The 6,527-nt window shown below is 47.8% G+C and overlaps 1 non-coding gene across 1 annotated transcript; it reads right to left on the bottom strand.

Annotated features, from left to right (window-relative positions):
* Positions 1-440: 440 nt before the first annotated feature.
* Positions 441-515, bottom strand: Trnaa-agc. The gene has a single exon. It is a non-coding gene; the product is annotated as a tRNA-Ala (tRNA).
* Between the last annotated feature and the right edge of the window lie 6,012 nt (positions 516-6,527).

Here is a 6,527-nt window from a genome sequence, read left to right on the forward strand (position 1 = left end):
AAGCTTCCTACCTCAGCCTTTGAAGGTACTGAGATGCCAGGTGGTGGTGGCACACGCCTTTAATCCCAGCACACGGGAGGCAGAGGCAGGCGGATCTCTGTGAGTTCGAGGCCAGCCTGGTCTACAGAGTGAGATCCAGGATAGCCAGGGCTACACAGAGAGATCCTGTCCTGGCGTGGGGGGAGGCACTGAGACAATAAACATATACCATTTCACCCAGGTAGAGATAGTTTTGTTTTGTTATGTAACGGAGGTTGACCTTGAACTTCTGACCCTCCTACCTGGGATTACAGACGTGTACCACCACATGGTAATTTGAGGTGAACCCGGGGCTTCCCGTGTACTAGGTAAGCACTCTTCCAACTGAGCTACCTCTTCAGCTGAGTGTCTGAGTGTTCCTGATTTTCTTTTCTTTTTTTTCTTTTTCTTTTTTTTATTTTTTTTGAAGCTGAGGATCGAACCCAGGGCCTTGTGCTTGCTAGGCAAGCGCTCTACCACTGAGCTAAATCCCCAACCGTGTTCTTGATTTTCATGTTCAGTTTATCAACTCTTTTCATTTAAGACTTGTAATTCGGGCTGGAGAGCTGGCTCAGAGGTTAAGAGCACTGGCTGCTCTTCCAGAGGTCCTGAGTTCAATTTCCAGCACCCACATGGTGGCTCACGACCATCTGTAATGAGATCTGGCACCCTCTTCTGTATGCATAATAAATAAATAAATCTTAAAAAAAAGCTTAATCATGTTAAGGAATATGGAAAACATGCCTTTTTTTTTACTTGTATTCATTGTAATCATTCACTCAAAAAACAGAATGTAGCCACATTGTAATGCTGTGGATGACTGGTCAATAAATAAAACACTGATTGGCCAGTAGCCAGGCAGAAGTATAGGTGGGACTAGCAGAGAGGAGAATTCTGGGAACAGGATGGCTGGGGCGGAGAGAGCCGCTGCCAGCCGCCGCCATGAGAAGATGTTAAGATACCGGTAAGCCACGAGCCACTTGGCAACTTATAGATTAATAGAAATGGGTTAATTTAAGATATAAGAACTAGCTGGGTGGTGGTGGCGCACGCCTTTAATCCCAGCACTCGGGAGGCAGAGTCAGGCGGATCTCTGTGAGTTCGAGGCCAGCCTGGTCTACAAAGTGAGTTCCAGGAAAGGCACAAAGCTACACAGAGAAACCCTGTCTCGAGAAAAAAAAAAACAATACAAGAACTAGATAACAAGAAGCCTGCCATGGCCATACAGTTTGTAAGCAATATAAGTCTCTGTGTTTACTTGATTGGGTCTGAGCGGCTGCGGGACTGGCGGGAAGGAGAGATTTGTCCTGACTCTGGGCCAGGCAGGAAAACTCCAGCTACATTGTAATTGTTATATTGCCTGAAAGATTTTGTTGGGGTTTATAAACTGTAAGGGAAAGAATAAAGATAGAGTTAAAATGGGTTAGGAGGAAAACATGGAGAATGAGAGAATTAGGAGAAAAACATCAAGAGACTTAGAAGGAGAAGGGAAATATCTAGAGAGACAGAAGGGGCATTTCTAAATAGAGGTAAGAAAAGAGAATACAGAACACAGAATGGAGAATACAGAAGAATAAAGAAGGAAGCGAACAAGAGAGAGTGTGAGCCGGGCAGTGGTGGTGGCACACACCTTTAATCCCAGCACTCGGGAGGCAGAGGCAGGCGGATCTCTGTGAGTTCGAGGCCAGCCTGGTCTACAGAGTGAGATCTAGGAAAGGCGCAAAGCTACATAGAGAAACCCTGTCTCGGAGAAAGAGAGAGAGAGAGAGAGAGAGAGAGAGAGAGAGAGAGAGAGAGAGAGAGAGAGTGTGTGTGTGTGTGTGTCTTTCCCCTAACCTCCTCAGATTAAAAAATAAAAAGTCCTATTACTTAGTGGATTCCCTTTGAGCCCTGCGCTGCTGGAGGCTGGTAAGCAGTAGATACCAGAACTGGTCTCAGGACCAGCCCTTCTCTACTTCTTTCTGCATTTGAAGTCAGGTGACCGATGTGTCTGGACTTCTTCCTGTACTCTCTAGTCTACCACAGGATGTGGTGTTGTTTGGGGGTTCAGTTTGGTTGGTTTGGGTTTGTTGTTATAGGGTCTCAGGTAGCCCAGGTAGAGTCTGAATTCTACTATGTAGCTGAGGATGGTCTTGAACTCATGACCCACTTTTATCAACCTCCTGAGTGCTAGAATTACGGGCTTTGTGATACCACATTGGGTTGAAAACTGCTCTTTGATGTTTTTATTGTGTTAAAGTGTGTATAGTGGATATAACATAAAATTTGCCATTTTATCCCCCTTTTGAAAGAAAGAGAGAGAGAGAGAGACAGACAGGCAGGCAGGCAGAGACAGAGACACAGACAAGTCTGTAGAGCCAAGTCTGATCTCAGACATAATCCACCCCCACCCTCCGTACCCCACCCCCTACATCCTAAGGGCTGGAATTACACATTTTAACCATTTTAAAAACAGGACACAGTGACATTAATCACATTTACACTGTAGCGCTATCATCAATTACTCCTATTTTTCCCCAAAATGAACATTTAAAATTATTTCAAACTTTGGAAGTTTGAATGCCACTCCTAATTCTCTGGTTTTGTTTCCAAAGAAACGTTAGGGCTGAAAAACAGTTCTGTGGCAGAGACCTTGCCCGGCTTATGTAAGACCCTACGTTTAGTTCCCAGGACCACAAAATAAATAAATAAATAAATAAATAAATAAATAAATAAATAAATAAATAAATAAATAAACAAATAAACAAACTTAAAATTGCTAATGTTCCGGAAAGGTAAACCTAAGAGAAAAGCAGAGAGTTTCCAGGGCTCTCAGAGCTCCTGTAGACGCATCGCTTGTCTCAGAGGACTGACAACTGAGACCCGGAGACCACGCTGCCACTGAGTGACAGAGCCAGCTGAGAGGAAAAAAAAAAATAGCTATTTTTGTGCGGATGGGGGATTTGACCAAATCGTCACAGCCTCCCTCTGCGGATCCGGCTTTGGTAAAATCCGCTTTCCTCACATTTAAAAACGTCTTCGGGGAGTAAGCAAGGGAGAGAAAGCGGCCTCGTGGCCAGCCGAAGGCAGAGGTGTAGAAAAGTGCGGTCTCGGGTGGAATGATTCACCCACGGGAGAGCCGGCCCTGGTGCTCCGGGATGCTGAGCCGGGCCGCGCTCAGCGGCGCCCTCCTCTGGCATGAATTGCACACTGCATCCGGGACGAAACCCCTGCGCACTTGGCAGCCCGGAGCTCTTGGGCCAGCCTCTCTCTCCTCCCCTCACTCTTACCACAGGGTCCCCCTCCTTCATCCTCAGGACCATTATCCAACTCATCACGAGAAGTGGGAGTTCCTAGTAGACAGAAATATCCAGATACTAGTGCCCCGGTCGGTCAGCCGCCCTGGTCATGAGTGCAAATTTTCTTAACCAGCAGCCCGCAGAGGTTTCTTTAGACTCCGTTAAAATCAGGGCTCACCCTTTGCAGGGCTGGGATCAGCTACTTGTGCAACTTTCACATGTATTAAGACTTAGTCAGGAACTCCGGAGGCAGAGGCAGGCAGATCTCTGAGTTCCAGGACGATCTAGTCTACAAAGCGAGTTCCAGGACAGCCAGGGCTGTTACATAGAGAAACCCTATCTCGAAAAAACCAACCAACCAAACCAAACCCAAACAAACAAAAAACTCAGGAGATGGTGTAATAGTTAAGAATACTTGCAGTTCATCCAGGAGATGGGAGTTCGGACCCCAGCATCCACATCACAGGCAGCTCACAAGGACCTGCATGCAACTCCAGCTCCAGGAGATCCAACACCCCATTCTTGCCTCTGTGGGTGCCTACACACACACACACACACACACACACACACACACACACACACACACACACACCTACCTTGGTGGTGCAGATCTATAATCTCAGCTACTTGAGGCAGGAAAAGCCCAAGTTCAAGGCCTTCCTGGATTACAGAGCAAGTTCGAAGCTAGTCTAGCAATGTAGACCCAGTCTCAAAATGAAAAGAAGAAGAAAAAAGAAGAAGAAGAAGAAGAAGAAGAAGAAGAAGAAGAAGAAGAAGAAGAAGAAGAAGAAATTAAAGAGGGCTGGAGAACTTTCCTAGCCTCTAGCATATGCAAGGCTCAGAGGGTTCAATCTGGGGTACCGTAAAAATAAAACAGACTGAATCAAGTGGGAACCATTATTCTCCTCGTGTTACAAATTAAATGGTGAGACAGAGTGGTGTGTGTACAGGGCGGGGTGGGTTACAAAGTGGCCAAACACTACCCAGCTCTAAGTGTGTGGGTTCAGAGGTCTCCTAACTAGTCGTACGTAAGGGGCACCTCTAATCAAACCATGGGTCTCTCTCAACCTTTGCCAACGCGGTTTATGGGTGTAGGTGGGAAAGTCCGACAGCCCCGGAGGAGGGGTGGCTCGGCCTGCTGGTGGCCTGTGAGAAGAATAGTCAGGGAGCCAGGACTGGAGTGAGGCCGGGCCCCTGCCTGGTAGGCTCTGAGTCACACAGGTCAGTGGGGCTGGCCCCCGGCTCAGGCTGTCACCCTCAGCTGTCTGTCACTCAGCGCTCCTCAGCCGGGCTGGGCTCCGCTCAGAGATGGGGACAGCGATTTATAAGCTCTCAGATAAAATCAACTTTCAGGTGAAGAAAACCCACAGGCCCGGTAAGCTTTTGCCTCCTTTCAGAGGTCTGAGGGCCCCCGGCTGCTGGGAGGGATCAGGGACCCACGTTAAATGAATTGCGCATGCCTTTGATGTTGCGAGACCCAGCTGGTTCTGGGGGGCCAGGGATGAACACGTCAGCCAGGCCTGCTGCTTGGGCTTCTCACCATCTGAGTTCGTTTATGAGCCATTTCCCTAGGAAGCTTTGTTTCTTGTAAGCAAATGTGCTTGCAAATGTTGCAGGAGTCGAACAAAGGCTGAGCATCGCAGCCAGCCGACGGGTCGGCTCAGAGGGTCTGAGTCTCGGGAACAGATGGAGCGTTGACTCCAGCGTTATTTTGACCAGTTATAAATATCAAGGACATGTGTTTTTGCTGTCCAGACTCTTCCTCAAAGGACACAAGAACTTTCAGGCTGTGACTCCAGGTTCTCAGCAAGCAAGGAAACGTTTGGGTAGCCTCGCTGGGTGAAGGCCAGGGGGGGAGTGTGTTCAGGTGCCGCAGCATCTCCCAAGAATGCCTGGCGGGGCTGGGGTTCCCTGGGTTTTCAGAAAATGGGGGAAGGCCTTGATTATCAGCAGATGTTCCATGAAGTTTTAACAGAAATGAAATCCTGAGGAAAAGAAGGGTCGGAGATGCCCGGTCCCAAGACTTGTAGAGCCCCTGCAAGATTGGAAGTGTCTTACAGGTGTGTGCACACGTGGTGTGTGTGTGTGTGTGTGTGTGTGTGTGTGTGTGTGTGTGTTGAGAGAGCAAGGGGGGAGAGAAGGAGAGAGGGAGGAAGGAGAGAAAAAGATTAAGGTGAAGGTGGTTGGAACGGCCCCAGAAAGGACACCTATGACCTTGATCCATGACCTGCTGTTTCTTAATGTACCTAGCAAACTGCCAGACTTAATACTAAGCTATGACAAATGTCTGGGATGTGTGTTTGTTGTGTGACCATCTTAGCGATGTCAGAGGCTCTTGTCCATCTGTCTGGAACAGCTTGCCTTGTAGGAAGCACAGTCTGACTGGTGTCACAGCCACGGCACCAGTGTTTCATGGTGGTAGTTGTTTCTCTTTCGAGACAGGGTCTCACTGCGTAGACCAAGTTGGCTTCAAACTCAGGACACGTCATATATCTCAGGGTGGCCTCAAACTCACCTCCGAGGATGACCTTGAACTTCTGATGCCTCTGCCTCTATCTTCCAAGTGCCAGGCGGGATTATAGGCAAGCACCAGTGTGCCTTGTGTATGTGGTGCTGGGTCAAATCCAGGGCTTTGGTATATGCTAGACAAGTACTCTACCAACTGAACTGTGTCTCCAGCCAAGCAGCATCGATTTTGATAAACACCATCATTTCTTACATCTGTTAGGATGGAAAATGCTGTTCATCATATTGCAGCATGCCTTTCATTATAAGATGTACCCTCGTTCAGCAAGGCTTGTGTGTGTTAAAAAAAAGAAAAAAAAAAAAAACCTGCCTTGTAGCTTAGTTGGTAGAAAATCCTGGTTTGGTTACCAGCACTTCATGATCAATGGGCATGGTGGTACATTCCTGTAGACCTGGCACTTGGGAGGTAGAGTTGGGAGGACCAGGTGTTCGAGGTTATCCCCGGCTACATATGAAGCAAGTTCGAGGCTCTGTCCCAAAAGCACAAAACAAGAAGCGCCTTTTAGTAAAGACGAAATGTATAGAGAAGCCCATGGTGCCTTTGTCTTCTAACTCGATACTCCTTCGAGAGACCATTCCCATTCCATCAAAACGACATGTAAAGAGACCATTCCCATTCCATCAAAACGACATGTACGAGGAGAGATCGACTGGCTTGGCCTTGTGTTTGCTTCCCGCAAGTGTTGTGTTGGGAGAAGGAGGGAT

Source organism: Peromyscus leucopus, chromosome 18 (assembly GCF_004664715.2).
Source record: "Peromyscus leucopus breed LL Stock chromosome 18, UCI_PerLeu_2.1, whole genome shotgun sequence".
Taxonomy (NCBI): Eukaryota; Metazoa; Chordata; class Mammalia; order Rodentia; family Cricetidae; genus Peromyscus; species Peromyscus leucopus.